We start from the raw sequence: 15,637 nt of genomic DNA, 5'->3' as shown, positions 1-15,637 counted from the left end.
TCTCTCTCTCTCTCTCTCTCTCTCTCTCTCTCTCTCTCTCTCTCTCATATCCTGGAACCAGTTAAAGCATAGATTTCCTATTAATTTCAAAAGATCTTAACACAATTCTCTCTAAGTTAGCCAAGGTAAATGGCTTGTGAAATGACCCTCATTAGGAAAGGAAGAGTGATATTGCATATTACATCCATATGAAAGGCATAGTCATTTGCCTGTTTTTGCTTCAAGGTCAAGGAGATTTAAAAAAGTGTGCATAAAACCAACAGTGAATGCAAGGAATGATGTTTGGGGAATGCATATCATCACTGGGATTTTTGAGCATGCTCACGAGGTGTGACTTCAAAGGTGCCTCTTGGATTATAGCCCATTTTGGTCTGATAGTGGGGTTACACATAAATAACCTACATGAGATAAGGTATGGACAGTCTTTGTATGAGAGAAAGCATGGTATTGCAGATCAGTGTTGTCAAACTCAAACAAAAAGGGGCCACTAAACTATAGATAAGGATCCTTGTGGGTGGCATATTGATTTAGAAAACTACATATTAACATTATCTATGTTCAACTGCATTTTAATTTATTTTGCACTAGTGGGGGGGGGGTCCCACTCCAGATGTGTTTGATATTTCTATAATGTAGGTAGAGAAACTGGCCTCAGAATCAGGAAGACAAAGATTCAAATTCTGCTTCTGATACATTCTAACTATGTGACCCTAGACAAATCTTTTACCCCTTGCTGTACTCCAGATAAATCCCTAAGCCCATAAATTGCAGTAGAGTTGTCAGTCTGCATCAGAACAATGAATTTCTATGTCAGAGAGGCAGTAGGGTATAGTAAACAGAACACTAAATTTAGGATAAAGGGCTGAACTTAGAGTCAGGTCTTATTGCTACCCCAGCTCAAACTCTTTTTAGCTGTGTCACTCTGCACAAATCACTTAGCTGCCATGGGCTTCCTTTTCCTCATCTGTAAAATGAAAGGATTGAAATGTGAACTCTGTTGTCTCTTTTAGCTCTAAATCTGTGATCCTATGAAATTAAAGCTCCAGCCCCCCCCCCCCATATTACATACAGGGCAAGGCAAGGGAATAAGCATTCATATAGCACCTGCTGCATGCCAGGCACTGTGCTAAGCAATTGACGATTGTTTTTTATGTGATCCTCACAACTACCCTTTGAGGAAGGTGCTATTACTATCCTCATTTTACAGTTAAGGAAACTGAGACAGATACAGGTTATGTGACTTACCCAGGATCACACAGCTACTAAGTGTCTGAAGTTGGATTTGAATTCAGATCTTCCTGAGTCCAGGCTCAGGGCGCTATCCACATTCATTCATATTCATACATGCACATATATGTGTGAGCATACATACGCACATTTTATAGGTATGCATATATGCATTGCACACACATTTATGCATGAATATATTCACACATGTATAAACATGTACTATGAATTAGAGTATATCTTTCTATACACATGTGCTCATGTATGTCACATTTTGTATACACATAGAAACATATATACAAATATATCTGTGCATACATGTATGTGCACATATTTTATATGTTGGATATATAGTTCTGATACATGTATACACAATATATGCTATGCATGTATTAACATATGTGAGTATTCTATATGTGGCTGTGAAGGAAATAAACATTCTATTACCACTCATAATATTGAGTCAATGTCCCATAGTGGATTGAGAGCTGGCCTTGAAAACAGGGAGACCTGGGTTCAGGTCTCACTTCCGACCCAGTGACTGTGTGACTCTAGGCCACCTTCAATGCTAGTTATGGGGAATAAACTGACCTGCATTGGCAGGGAGAGTTCCCTCACTTTGAAATATCCTTCACTCGTGACATCATAGATCAGTCCCCATCACGAGAAGGGACTAGACATAGGTCCTACTTATGATATTAAGAAGAGTTACTTTGATATGACTGCCAATCCAGAATACTATTATCAGAGCAGATGTTCCCACAGGTGCGTATAATAATGTATTAATTACCTAAAAGTGATGACCCCAGCTATGTGTGACCACATCTTAGAGTCCCACTTCACATCTGCATAATGGGGCTAATAACACTTGCCCTAGCTACTTCGATGAGTAAGTGGGAAGATTCAGTGAGATAATGCATGCAAAACACTTTGTAAGCCATGAAGTGCTGGATAAGTACCAACTCTTGTTGCCCATGAGAAGTGGCAGAGGAAAGAGCACTAAACCTCCCTCTGATCTTTAGCAGATGTGTGCTCATCAAGTCACTTTACTTCCGTGAGATTCCGTTTCCTCATCTACAAATGGGGACAATTACTTCATACCTGGTCTTGGCAATAGCCCACCGCTTGGTCTCCTTGCCACAAGTCCCTATTCTAGTCCACTGTCTAATCAACTGTCCAGTGACCTTCTGAAAGGGCAGGTCTCACCAGGTCACACATCCCCCTACTTAGGTAACTCCAGTGTAGGGGTCTTTATAACTTCCAGAATTGGGGCGGCCAGGTGGCACAGTGAATAGAGAACTGGCCCTGGAGTCAGCAAAACCTGAGTTCAAATCCAGCCTCAGACACTCAAAACAAAGCTAGCTGTGTGATCTTGGGCAAGTCACTTTAACCCCAATCACCCTGCCCTCCCCCCTCCAAAAAACAAATAATAATAATAATAATAATAATTTCCAGGATCAAATATAAAAGCTTGTTTGGCATTCAAAGCTTATCATAAGCAGCCCCCTCCCCCACCTTTCCAGACTTCTTACACTTTACACCCCACCCACCCCCACATACTCTTGTTTAGCAACACTTGCTACTCCTTGAACAAAACTCTCCATCTCCCAACACCAGGCATTTTTGGTATCAGTCCTCCATGCCTGGAATCCTCTCTCTCACCTCTGCCTCCTGAATTCTCTGGTTTCTTTCAAATCCCAATCAAAGAAGCCTTTTCTGATCCCATACACAGTTGTTTGCCTTTTGTCTCCCGCATGGGATGGAGACTTTTTGAAAGCAGGGACTGCCTTTTGCTTTTCTCTGGACCCCCAGCACTCAATACAGAGCACAGCTCTTGCTGTTCAGTTGTTTCCAGTCGTGTCCAACACTTCATGACCCCATTTGGGATTTTCTTGGCAAACATACTAGAGTGGTTTGTCATTTCCTTCTCCTGCTCATTTTACAGACGAAGAACTGAGGCAAACAGGGTTAAGCGACTTGTCCAGGGTCATACAGTTAGTAATTATCTAAAGCTGGATTTGAATCCATGAAGATGAGTCTTCCTGGTACCAAGGCCATTGCTCTACCCACTGAGCCACTTCTCTGCCCCTAGGTACAATGCATAGTAGGCACTTAGTAAATGTTCACTGACTGACTAACCATAGTATCTACATTACAGGGTTGTTATAATTATCAAATGAAATAATGTGTGTAAAAGCACTTTGCAAACCTTAAAAGGCAACATATTATCAGCTATTAATATTACTAAGATTGTCTTATAAATGAGAGATGTACACTTGTCTATAACATCACAGAGGGGGAAAAAAAGCAATGCAGAAACATCACCATACCTGACCTTTTATTCTAGGTTTTCAATGACAGAGGTTTTTATGTCCTTATTATAGAAATAATTGTAATAATTAGGTTACTTCCCAGACTCAGAGTTGGGAGGGACCTCCAAAGTATTAATTCAATCTATTCAATCTCACAGTCAGTTATTAAGTACCTCCAGGGGACTGGAGATTCAAAGACAAGCAAGAAACTTTTCCTGCCCACAAGAAGCTTACATTCCAACCCAGGAGACAATAAGGATAAGGACAAGGATAGGAAACAGACTTGTGATTATTGGAATAGAGACTCCCTGATAGGGGCACTGCCTAATGCAGTTGAATTCATATTAATTTAATTAATTAGATGTAGTATAGAATTAATTGATATTAAATCTTTAACAACCAATGCAGATTGGTACCTTCTCTTACAGTCTTAGAGTTCTTCCTAGATCTCTGAGAGAGAGGTTATTTGCCACTGGTTATATAGCCAGTAGTTGTAAGAGACAAGACTTGAACCCAGGTCTTCCTGGTTCCAGAGGCAATTTTCTATCCACAAAATATATGCAAAGTAAATAAAAACTAGTTTGTGTAGAGAGGAGGAAGGACACTCACAATTTGGGGGACCAGGACAGGACTTACATAGGAAGTGGTATATAGACTAAGTCTTAAAGGAGGTAGGGATTCCCAGAGATAGAAGTAAAGAAGGCAAACATTCCAGGCATGGGAGACAGCTAGTCTAAAAGCATAAAGGAGGAAGACAGAATAATATATCAACGACAATGAGGCCAGTTGGACTGAACCATAGAATGCATAAACAAGGACCCACTCTATTTGATCCAGCCTTTGCTGGAAGATTCCTAATGAGGGAGAGCCAACCACCTCCCCAGGTAACCCATTCCATTTTTCAGGCACACCCTACCTAGTAGAAAATTCCCTGTACATGATGTTCCATCTCCTTTCTCCATGGCAGTTCCCTATTTGGAATACCCCCTTCATCATCTCTACCCGCTGGTGTTCTTGGCTCCCTTCATTATGGAAGGCAAGTGCCACCTCCTACAAGATGCCATTCCTGATTCCCTCAGTTATTAGTGTTATCCCCCTCCCCACCTCCAAGTGTATCCTTTGAATGTATTTTGTAATTATTTATTTGAGAACCAGTTGTCCACCTTCTTTCCCTAGAAAGTAAACTTCTTGAAGGCAAGAATGTCTCAAATTTTGAGATACATATTCCTAGTATTCAGCATGCTGCTTGTTGAATTGAATTGAAGGTTTTACTTACACCAAACCCAAATATGACTCTCTTCAATTTCAGCTTTCTGTTCCCAATTGTTCATTCTTAGGACAAGCAGCATCTTGGTAACTCCAGCAGGATCACAGCCAAGTGACCAAAATGGAGAGGACACTTAACGAAGCTAGTTAGCATTTAGTTATCAAGTTAACCCTGTCAAATAAGGTTACATCTAAATAAGAGATAAAGTTGGTCTGGCAGGATTTTTTCTTGATGAAGCCGAGCTACCTCGTAACTGCTTTCTTTTCTAGTTCACTAACCAACTTGGTGCTACATCCTAGTATTCTAGCAGAAATCTATACTCACTGGTCATTACTTGTAGAACGTACTCTCTTCCATTTTGGGGGCAATTTGCCTCCTCTAGTTCTGACACACCATTCCCATTCTCCATGATCTTCCAAAGATTGCCAACAATGGTCAAACCAGAATTATTTATATACAATGACTGCGTTACTAACTCTGTCTTACCAACTCTGATCAATGCAATGACCAATCAGTATTCCAGAAAGCTAATATGCTTCTCACCTCTTAATGGACATCAGTGCAGAATGAGACATACACTTTCAGACATGACCAATGAAACACAAATTTGTTATATTTATTACACTTTTGGTTCTAAGAAAGAGTTTTGGAGAGAGGAGAACTGGGATAAGGGAAATAGGAACTGGGGAACAGTGATAGTGATGCAAAAAAAAGATGAAAAGAAATAAATATCACTGAAACCTTTTATAAATATATGAACAAAAGCTAAAGGAAATTCAGAAGGGAATATAGGGCAGTATTGAAATTTCCACATTAAAATATATATATTTAAAGTCATGTGAATAGACCCATGGTTTCTTTGCAATCTTCTTTTTCTATCCTTTGTATTTGGAAGTACTCATGTTTGTTGATGATTGTCTAATCCATAATTCTAAAAAAAATGTTTAAGTTCATACAGTACTGAGACATCACTCATCTTGTCCTGCTCACTTTAACTCATGAAGCATATCAATGTGCTCTTACATTTCTTTTTCTTACTCTGGGCAACTTTACTGGTGATTTCTCTTCTGTGCTTTCTAATCCAAAGACTTTTATCTTTAGCAGGAAGAGAAGGAAAAAGAGAAGGAGGATAAAGAGAGGGAGGAGAAGGAAAAGAATTCCATAAAGGCAAAGGAGTATTTTACTTTTGTTTCTAGACAATGAATAGCAGAATGGGCATACACATCTGTCTCCTATAATTTTGGATACTTTGAATTGAATTAAAGCAGCAGTAAGGCCCTTTACACCTTGGTTAATATCCATTGAAGTGGCACTAGAAGCATATATTTTTACCGTACTTTTATAAAATGTGTGTTCCTCTTAGTCACTGACACTATAAAATAAGCAAACATACTAATAGCTAGAATTAAGACAGCACTTTGTGATGGCTTGATATATTCTGTCATTTGATCTTTATAACACCCTATGATGTAGGTGCTATTGTCATGCACATATTATAGATAAAGAATATGAGCCTGAAAGAGGTGAATGACTTGCCCAGGGCCACCCAGCCAGCTAATGTCTGAAAGAGGATTTTAATTCAGGCCTTCCTTACCCCAAGTTCAGAGTCCCACACATCACCTAACTGTCCCAATACTAGTCATATAAAATTTCCTAGCTGAAAGAGATTTTAGAGATTTTCTAATCCAGTCTTACCAGGATGGAGCAATGGGCCTGGAGTCAAGAAGACCTGAGTTCAAATCCAACCTCAAACACCTACTAGGATGACCCTGGGCAAGTCATTCAACCTCTGTTTATCTGAATCCACTGGTGAAGGAAATGGCAAACTACTCCAGTATCTTTGCCAAGAAAAACCCATGGATGATATTGACTGTGCTATGGTCCACAGGGTCCTGAATTATTGGGCACCACTGAACAGCTGAACAACAACACACTATTCTACAGATGAGGAACTAGAGGCCCACAAGGATACACTTACCATGTTTTAGATTAATTTTGAAAATAGTCTGTATTATTTAGTCATTATATCACACTTTCATTTCCAACCCTGAATATGTATTCCAAACTGATTTGGTGAAAAATCTAGCTTCAAATGGATTTTCCAAACAATAAAAGGAGGTTTCCAATTATCCAAAGGAAATGTGTTACTTCAAAAAGATGTAAGGTTAGATCTCTGAAACTGTATAAAATGCACAGAGTAGCGCAGTGCTGAATTTGGATTCAGGAAGATGCAGACTTAAATCCCAACTTTGACACTAGCTTGGGTACATGTCCACTGGCAAGACACTTTAAAAAAAAATCACCCTGTATGTCAGTTTCCTCATTTGTAAAATGGAAGTCATAATATCTGTACTAACTATCTCACAGGATTGTTATGGTGCTCAGATTATAAGTGCTCTATAATTTTTAATTAATTATATTTGATTCTATTTAATAATATATTTATATTTAATAATAGTATATATAATATATTGCACTTAATAAATTATATGTTACATTTAACAGTTTGATAAATTAATAAATAATAAATAGCAGTTATTTATATTTTTCCTATAAAAGAAAATTATTGACCACTGCCAGTGAATTTAATCAGTATTTCTAGTCTAGGCAGAGAACTCAGTTAATGAATACTAGTTATATGGGCCAGTTATCTGCATTGATCTCATTACTGGAAAAATTGCAAAATCTCTACTTTTTCTTTATATTATATAGGTATAGCCTAAGATAGAGAGAGCAAGACTGTGTTTATGAAGTACCTTTGAATGAGACACTGCTTTATCTAAGAATTTTTGATGTCTGTTATTGATTCTTCTCTATCTGCATGAATGAAGCACTTGTCATGCAAATGAAAGTCACAAGGGATGTAGCTTATGTTAGCCCCTCTTCACAACCATTGCCAACTGACCAGTTAGGTACTATAGGATAATCATTTTTAAAGAAACTATTAGTTTTCATCTCTTCAAATGACCCATTGAAATAGATTACCCACATTTTGGAAATGACATAAATATGATAATAAATATGAGAGAGCCATGATGGTGACATAATCAGATCTCGGACAGGAATTACAAATGTCAGATTTGGAAGTCCAACTCTCATTTTTCTAAATCAATCCTCTTCCTCCTCTTTTTCAATTTAGCTTTCCATAAAAACTATGGCTGATCTGGGAAGAGAGAAAAGGAGAAGACAAATCTACTCTTTTGAGCATCATTATCAAGTGCTATTTTGGGAGCATCTATTGTCTAGAAAAATTACAACAAAACAAATCAGTACTATCAAAGAGAAAGTTGACTCGAGTTTTTAGTCTTTAGACTTAGGATGGCTTCTGGAAAAAGATTAGCACTTGGACTTACTTTAAACTTGATTGTCAATTAAATAAACATCTTTCTTGTACAAAAAAGCATTTAGTCCCTATGTAAAATCAGGTTTTCTCTAACATTTGTTAAATGGAATGATTATATTTATATTCACTTTAAGGAAAATTCTGGGAGTTTTAAATTCAGAATAAATTTACTTTTAATGCTTTCCTTTAAATAGCAATTCTAATTTAGTTTAAAGTTTTATGTTAATAATTCGGTTTGTACTTGTCGTAAGGAAAATAATGGATCAGTCTCAAAATTTAGTGTCTTAAAAACCAGTGGTGTCAAACTCAAGTAGAAAGGGGGAGGGGTGCCACTAAATCTTATGTAAGGATCCCTGTTGGCCACACATATTGACTTGGAAAACCACATATTAACATTCTCTTCTATTACAGTTTTGTTTCTTTATCAAATATTTCCCAATTACATTTTAATCTGGTTCCAGCCACACTCATGCATTAGGTCAAGTGTTTGACACCTCTGTCTTATACCATAAGGATAGGGATGGCTCTCTGAATTGCTCAGTGAAAAGAATGCTGGATTTGGAGTCAGAAGACCTGGGTCTTTGCCCTTTTACTGTTAGTTACTTCCTGTGTAACTTTCAGTTTCCTGATCTGTAAAACAACTTGGATTGAACTTTGAGCCCTTCTTTTTTTTTTTTATTTTATTTTTTTTTTTGCAGGGGGGGAGGTAGGGAAATCGGGGTTAAGTGACTTGCCCAAGTCATACAGCTAGTTTTTTGTATTACCTGTCTGAGGTCACATTTGAACTCAGATCCTCCTGACTCCAGGAACGATGCTCTATTCACTGCACCACCTAGCTAGCCACCCCTGAACTGTGAGCCCTTCTAGCTTCAAAGATAATCTTATGTTTTGTTAAATTGAATCATACAGTTAGGCTATATACACTCTTAATGGTAAAGTAAAATACATTTTAAACTTATGAGAAGGACATTGATACTTGCAATTCTTGCCCTGTCTGTTTTTTGATAACTATATGCCAAAAATGAAATTACACCAAAAATCACCCCTTGCGCCTTTTTAAATGTGCACTGTGACACATAGAAGGTAAGGGGCCACCACACATCTAGCAATGATGTGAAAGGCATATCATTAGCTGCCTTTCCTGCCTATGTCTATTCACAGCAGACCATTCTGGGCCATGTTGGATGGCCAGTGGGTCACTGGGTCATACCCTGGTTGACTGGGGATAGAAACTGCTTTCCAGTTTTGTTACAAGTCATACTTCATGTCAAAATATGCCATGGTCCCTTTTCCAAGATTTAATAAGTTCATGAATATTCACTCGAGTACAGGAATCAATTAGCTTGGCTTTGTTTACTCTAAGAGGACAAGATATCTCACAATTAAATAACATGTCTTGCTTTGCCCTGGACCAATGAACTTGACCTTTCACCTCCTCTAGTTACTTAGCTCAATATTTCAAGAATTGCATGATTGATTGATTGATTTTGGTGTGCATACTCCCTCCAACAAGGCAAATTGCCTATCCATTGTGACTTAGTCTTTGAGCATTATTAGGGATAGAGATAAGAATGGGACCTGTGATTTTTTTCAGTAGCGGGAATTCCTGGATCAGGAAACTATCTCTACTAATGAAGGCCAGTACTTTCCCTACAATTTAAGGACTTAGAGAGTTGCCTGAGAGCACACAAAAGCTGACTCATTCAGTCATGTAAACAGTATATGCCAGAGGTGGTTTCCTGGGCTTCCTAGGTCTTCCTGGCTCTAAGGCTGGCCATACTGTGCTGAGCATCACAACAGCCAAGAAAAATCAGGCCAACCTGGTGCTGAAGTTCTCCAGCCTTAGCGAGGCTGGTCCTCTTACAATAGACATAGAAGCTGGTATCTGGACCTTTCCAGTTTGGCATGATCTGCTAGAGTTTACAATCCACTGGCAGGGTCTTTGAAAACCTGGGGTCACTTCTGTAAATTGAATCACAATTCTTCAGCAGAGGACTCTTCAGACTAGCTCTTATAAATTATTCAAGTAAAGGGCTGTTACTACTTCCAAAATGAATTTTTCTGTTAATAACTAATTGCTCATATCATTGTAGCTTAATTCTCTGAGAATGCTTACACAAGCAGTTTGAAATAGAAAGCTGGGGTAATTATATGAATAATTAAGTGTTGTAGGGCAACAATTTTGCCTCAATTATCTGGATAGTTCAAGCTGAAGTGTTTTGTACCCAAATTATCTGGATAAATGCCCCAATTCTACCCTAATTTTGTCCACATATTCATTTGGTGTGTGTGTGCGTATTAACAATATGTCTTCCCAGAAAACAAAAATCAGAATAACATAAAGCAGCACACCATATGGAAAAAGTACTAGGCTTAAAGTCAGCCTACCTTGGGTTCAAGTCTCAGCCTGGCCACTTACTAATTTTCCAACTATGGTCAGGGCAATTGACTGCTCTGAACCTGAAGTCGTTGACTGATAAAATGGAAATATTTATAATAACAATAGTTAGCATTTGTGTAGCACTTAAAGGTTTTCAAAACACTTTACAATTATTGTCCCATTTAAACCTCACAACAATCCTAGGAGAAAGGTATTATTATTATCTCCATTTGTCAGCTAAGTAAACTCTGGCAGAGTTGTTAAGTGACTTACCCAGAGTATATATACAACCAGTGTCTGAGACTGAATTTGAACTCAGGACTTCCTGATTCCAGGCTCAGCCTTCTATCCACTGAATCAACTAACTGTCTAAACTATATACTTCATTGGATTGTTGTAAGGAAAACATTTTCAAAACCTTAAATGAAATGTACACAAAACATAATATGCAAATATATACATATAATATATAAATGTACGTAATTTGGTAATGTTAAGAGTAATGAGATTATGAATTAATGAGAGACTCGGTTTTTTTTTCTCTTAAAGATATTTTGATATGTGAATTTAAATTACTCTGAGGTATTTAAAATCTAACATATTGATATTTTGTTTTCCCTTCCACAATATTTCAAAGGATCCTGTGATCCTATCAATAGGAGTATTCCCTTCATTAGTGCAACTTACAACCCATCCATGCCTTCTCATCCCATGTAACTCTTGCCAAGGTCCTCTCATAAATGCTTTACCTGGTGAACCCCCAATGTTCAGAGGACCTTCCTCTAAATCTCTTTATATTGCATGAATACCAGTGAAGTACATAGGTTTTGCTATGCTGCCTACCAGTTACTCCTTGACCTCATTACATGTCTAATCCACCTCCTTTTCTGGTCTCACATCTCTCTGACATCATCCTTTATGATACCTCACCTATGCAACTCCTCACTAGTAATATTACTCACACTTGCTACACATCTCTCTACTATCCATCAAGTAATCTTAAATTTAATTCTTTGAAGATTGTAATACAACTAAATTCCATCTAGAATCCCTGGAAGAATATAGATTTTTAAAAGATGGACCTCTTTTTCACAGAGAAGTTTGGGGTCATTAAAAAGCATTACCCAGTTTTCCAAAGGCCCACACCACACCTCTGGATGAATTCTGAGCCTAGGTCATTGCCCAATCACTGCATCTGTCCCAGGAATATGTACTAATTCCGTGGGTTTTCCATTCCTGCAACCACCTGTCATGGTATGAACAATAATTTTTGATCCACTGTGTTTTTCCTATATGGATAGTTAGAATGAACTCTTTTGAATGATTACTGATCTCACACAGGTGACTCAAACATTCTGGAGACTGATGTAATCAGCACAATGTCATCTATAATGACATCTATCATTTGTAAAGCACTTGGCATAGTGCTTGGCATACAGTGGATGCTTAATAAATGCTTGCTCCCTCTTCCCTATTAGACAGAAATATATGGAAATCCTCTTCATTTATAAGGAATTCTTCTTCCCTTTAGATTCTGCTGTAGCTATCTTCCATGAGAGTGGCAACCACCTTTAGTGAATGAAAATGTATTGCTTCATGTTTCATTTGATATTAACAACCATAGTTATATCTGTTGATGTGTCTTTCAAGGAATCTTGAATTCTTTTGACATATGCCTAAAAGATATCTTTTGAAGGAGATCCTTAAGTCAATATCTTGCTCTTTTGAATCAAATGTATTTTGGGTGAAGACCGAGTCCTTTAAAGGAATGTTCAAAATAGCCTGCCTTGTTCTCACCCACGTTGAGACTTGGTAAGTCATGCTTTTGGACATGTCTAATGGCATGGCCCTTCCTCCCATTTTGAATGAATAGGTGTCTTCTGACTGTTTCTTGGCAGATCACTGTGGTAATGAACAGTCTTTTATTTGACCATTGAGTAAGAACTCAGTATGTATAAAGAAGGTTTGAGAATATTTGCTTTTTCTCTGGTGGCATCTCACCTGGACATCATGTTGTCTATAAATGAGGAGTCTTTGTTTCTCTTATCTTTTATTCTTTCCTGACCTTATGTGAATGAGTATCTGCAGAGAGAACAGACAAAGTTATGACCTCATAAGCTCCAAAAGGCCAGAAGATCCATTAGAAATCAAGCAATTGGAGATAGTAGCAGAATCCAGTAGCTACAGCAACCAAATCCTAAGAGGAGGCAACCCTGAGAAGCAACCTATTTGACCCAACCCATCAAGGAATAAGCCCAGCTGAGCAAGGTAGAAACTGTCTATCATCTGTGCCATACCCAGAAGTGAACTTGGTGGGGACTTTAAGAAAAGAAGAAAAGATTCCTATGGCCAGGGAGTAGACCCTTTTTGATTTGGAGAGAGGGGCAGGTTTTTTAGCAACCACTCTAAGTTTGAATGACCTCTACCCAGGTTCCAAATGGACATAGAGGGGAGAATGCACTTCTAACTCTGGACTTTTAATTTGTGTCTTGTTATCTTTCTCAGTTAATATCCCTTTATAAAAATAAATTAATATTCATTGGCTTATTGATATTAAGAAATTGTTCATTGTTTCATTGAAAAATTGTCCCTTTACAAAAATTAATTTATATTCATTGGTTTATTGATATTAAGAAATTGTCCTTAATAAAAAGATTTGTTCTGTAAAACTTGGTCTCAGTAGAAAGGTCACACTCAAGGACCTAGACAGTCTCATGTGGCCTTGAGGCCACAGGTTCCCCAACCCTGCCCTAAACCTTCAGTGAAACTGTAACTAAAGATGTGTGTCTGCTATAAAATATTTTATGTGAATAGTTGACTATTTCCTTCTCAAACCTTCAAGAATGACTTCAATTCTTATATACTTTATTATCATAAAGATTTTGCAAAGACAGGGAATAGGAGTTGTGGGTTATTGATATTTCCTTAGCCACCTTTTTCTGGTAAGAAGAGTTTCAAAAATCTTGAAAATCTGTCCAATTCCCCTTGAATTATGTTGCCTCTAGCAAAAATCTCCTCTGTATATTTTTGGTCTAATCTAGCTGCCTTTTCCATTTTTGTTTTCTGTAAGTGCTACTTCATTGTTGAAGTCTACTTGTGAGAATTTCAATTTCATGGATGGAGAAAACAGTTTGTTAGAGAAATTGTGGCATATCTTTTTTATTTTTTATTACTTGCCCTTCTTCCAGTTCCATCTTTAGGGAACTGGTCAGTCAATAAACCTTTGTTAAGTGCTTGCTGTGTAGCAGGTACCTTGGCTTAGTTGGGTCTCTCACTAAGCTTTCTTTAAATTTCTTTTTCCCTTCATGGCTGCTTGATAAATTCTGAGATGATCATGTTCATAAATTTCTACCACCCTGTCTGCAAAATTTTACAAACAAGTTTATATTCTAAACCAGGATTTCATTTGACTGTTATTAGTTATCTGCTTGGCAAGAAGATCAAGTGTTTGCTGTCAAAGGCGATTTCTAAACAGTTTTGGTCTCCTTGTGGCAATTGATTTATGTCAGTTAAGCTTTTTTAGGAAAGAGTGATTATGTGGGTTGTTACTCTTTACTTTCTTTTTTTTTATAGCATTAATGGGTTGTTTCAATAGATCAGGTTGGAGTTGTCTCAGTATCTTCCCATTTTTATTCTTTCTTGGTAGTCTGTTTATAAATGGATAGCTAATTTGAAAATGGCTTGCCCACCAGTGATTGACTGTTCCATGAATCTAAGAATATAATTATTTTCATTTTTTGTGATATTATTTGGTACTTGCTGAATACAAGTCTTCCTCATTCTTTTCTTGAAGAAATTGTTCATAATACCTAGGTGTGAGACTTCTACATAGACTACAAGTCCTTAGCCTCACTAGTTTCTCACTCCTAAACAATATTTTCCAACACATTTTTTCTCTGTCCCCTAAAATTCCCTTTTGTATTACGGTTATTGAGTATATGTTGATTTAATTTAGAGAGTCTTTTTTTTCCATCAGTTTTTTTCATAGAATTTTTTTTCTCTCCTCATCTTCTACAACAGATGTTGTCACATAGCATACAATCACTTTCATGGTGACTTTTATGAAAATGTTTATCATGAATAGTTCCATAAAAAATGGTCAAATATACCAGAGAATAATATTTCTTGTTGCCATTGGATACACAATCAAACCAGTTTTTCCATCTCTTATTTGTGAGGAGCTACATGGCCGGCATCTTTCCATTCGGCTACAATTTCCATTTGTCTCACTTCATTTACAATTAAAAATATCAAGACTGGTGTGATTCAATTCATCAGTATTATATCTACTTACTGGTCAAGGGATTACCCATATGATAATAAAGCAAGAGCTGGAAAAAACCCTAGAAGCCATCTAGACCAACTACCTTGTTTTGCATATAAAGGGAAAAAACTGAGGCCCAGGAAGGTTAACTTCAGCAAATTCAAATAAGTAGTAAGAGTCAGAGAGAGGATTTGAACTGGATCCTTTGACTCCATACTCAGTGCTCTTTCCATGATACTATGCCACATTCCACTGTACCATGCTACTCCCATTTAGAGTATCAACAGCTAAATTGATGTTTATTGTGACTTTATAAATTATGATTCTTAGTGCCCCTAGGACCCCTTTTGCCTCCACCAAGGAACTGTAGCATAGGACTGAGGAATATTTTGTTTGATTCTTTATTTCATACTTTATTAACATATGATGAAAACTTTATTATAAATAATATAATTATAAAATCTTTTCCTTGAAGGGACCTTATGGATTGATTAGTTAATCAAAAATGTATTGGGGGGGGGGTCTTCTTTATAGGATCAAAATCTTGTTATCAGTGAGCAATGCCATACTTCCCAAAATAATTACCTTGAGACAAACAAAAACCACACACAACCAACATGTGACACATCTTTCTTGTGTTTCCTGAGGTTTCTGCTCTATGTAAGTTTTAGATTCCATATTAAAATATCTTGTAATGAAACCTGTAAGTCAGGTAACATGGGTTGGGTTCTGGGATATTATGCTGCAACTAGGATATTTCTTGGCAGCAATCACGACCCTTCCAGAGCAGTAGTCTGCCAAAATCTCCAAATCCTACCAGGTGCTTTTCCTCGGAAAGCCACCA

The sequence above is a fragment of the Petaurus breviceps genome, unplaced genomic scaffold (genome assembly GCF_028583685.1).
Source record: "Petaurus breviceps papuanus isolate PSGF00001 unplaced genomic scaffold, PetGlider_PUasm1.0 81, whole genome shotgun sequence".
NCBI lineage: Eukaryota > Metazoa > Chordata > Mammalia > Diprotodontia > Petauridae > Petaurus > Petaurus breviceps.
The sequence above is the reverse complement of the archived record's forward strand: the minus strand, read 5'-3'. Positions refer to the sequence as shown.